The sequence below is a fragment of the Schistocerca americana genome, chromosome 5, assembly GCF_021461395.2.
Source record: "Schistocerca americana isolate TAMUIC-IGC-003095 chromosome 5, iqSchAmer2.1, whole genome shotgun sequence".
NCBI lineage: Eukaryota > Metazoa > Arthropoda > Insecta > Orthoptera > Acrididae > Schistocerca > Schistocerca americana.
In genome coordinates this window covers 681,091,782-681,093,161 of record NC_060123.1, presented here as the reverse complement: position 1 = coordinate 681,093,161, position 1,380 = coordinate 681,091,782, and the positions used below count along the sequence as shown (strand labels likewise).

Below are 1,380 nucleotides of genomic sequence, written 5' to 3'. Positions count from 1 at the left end.
CAGTGGACCTTCATTAAAGTGATTTGGATTCAAACTGAATTGAGTAGTTCATTTGACGTGTAATCTTTATTAGTTTTATTTTGGCATGTTATTGGGCTGTTGAAACTCTCCATTGTGACTCAGGCAGCACACTGTTCACTCGACTGTACAATACAGAACTTCAGTAGTCACCTTTTTCGCTAATTACTTTCGTGCACTTAAACTCCACATACACTGATGAAACGAAACATCACAACTACGCCGGCCATAGTGGCCGTGCGGTTCTAGGCGCTACAGTCTGGAGCCGAGCGACCGCTACGGTCGCAGGTTCAAATCCTGCCTCGGGCATGGATGTGTGTGATGTCCTTAGGTTAGTTAGGTTTAAGTAGTTCTAAGTTCTAGGCGACTGATGACCTCAGAAGTTAAGTCGCATAGTACTCAGAGCCATTTGAAGCCATCACAACTACCTGCTTAATACACTGATTCTGTATATTAGGGATCCGACGGTTTATTGTTTCATTTGTGGAGGTATGTGGCAGTATATGCCTACGCACAGTTCATGTAAATCGCATTAATAATGGGCCGCTGATTTGCGTACGCTGTGATGGCATTTACATCAGTTGAATTTGGTTGCCTAGGCATCGATGTGAGTTCACTATAATGCTCCTCAAACCAATGTAGCACGGTTCTGGTTTCGAGACAGGGGTAGTTATACTGCTGAAAGATGACATCGCGTCAGGAATACATCAAGCATATTTGGATATGGTGTCTGTTCTTTCGGACATGTCCGAAAGAACAGACACCATATCCATATAGGTATATAGTTCAGGCAATACCGGCCGTGACCTTCTTCTATGCGGATGCACACATATTCCCCGTACACTTACGGGACTTGATAAGAATGTCTTCCACGAGTAATGAGTGTGTTGGGGTGGGACACTACGAATGTAGTGTGTGGACATACAAGGTGAGAATGTGAGTCTCACGGCAGGCGTGCGCGAGATAGTCCTTGCAGTCGCACTGTCCTCTGTGCCTTCGGTGGCTCAGCTGGATAGAGCGTCTGCCATGTAAGCAGATCCCGGGTTCGAGTCCCGGTCGGGGCACACATTTTCACCTGTCCCCGTTGACATACATCAATGCTCGTCAGCAGCTGAAGGTATTAATATAATTCTAATTTTGAAGTGATGCAAGTGGTTCGCAGCTGTCAGCGTGTCGTCTATTACTGCCACGGGTCCCATGCTAGTGCAGGACAACGTCTCCCATAGCATAACATACTGTTCCTACCATGGCGCGCTATAAGTTTCGAGCCGCTTTTCACGTCTATGAAGGCTTTTATGGAGACGACCATTGACCTAGTATAACGAAACTGTGATCCACCCGAAGAGTCGGCACGTTTCCATT

General features: G+C 46.3%; 1 non-coding gene across 1 annotated transcript; it reads left to right on the top strand.

Annotated features, from left to right (window-relative positions):
• Positions 1–1,010: 1,010 nt before the first annotated feature.
• Positions 1,011–1,082, top strand: Trnat-ugu. Its single transcript has one exon. It is a non-coding gene; the product is annotated as a tRNA-Thr (tRNA).
• Positions 1,083–1,380: the final 298 nt, after the last annotated feature.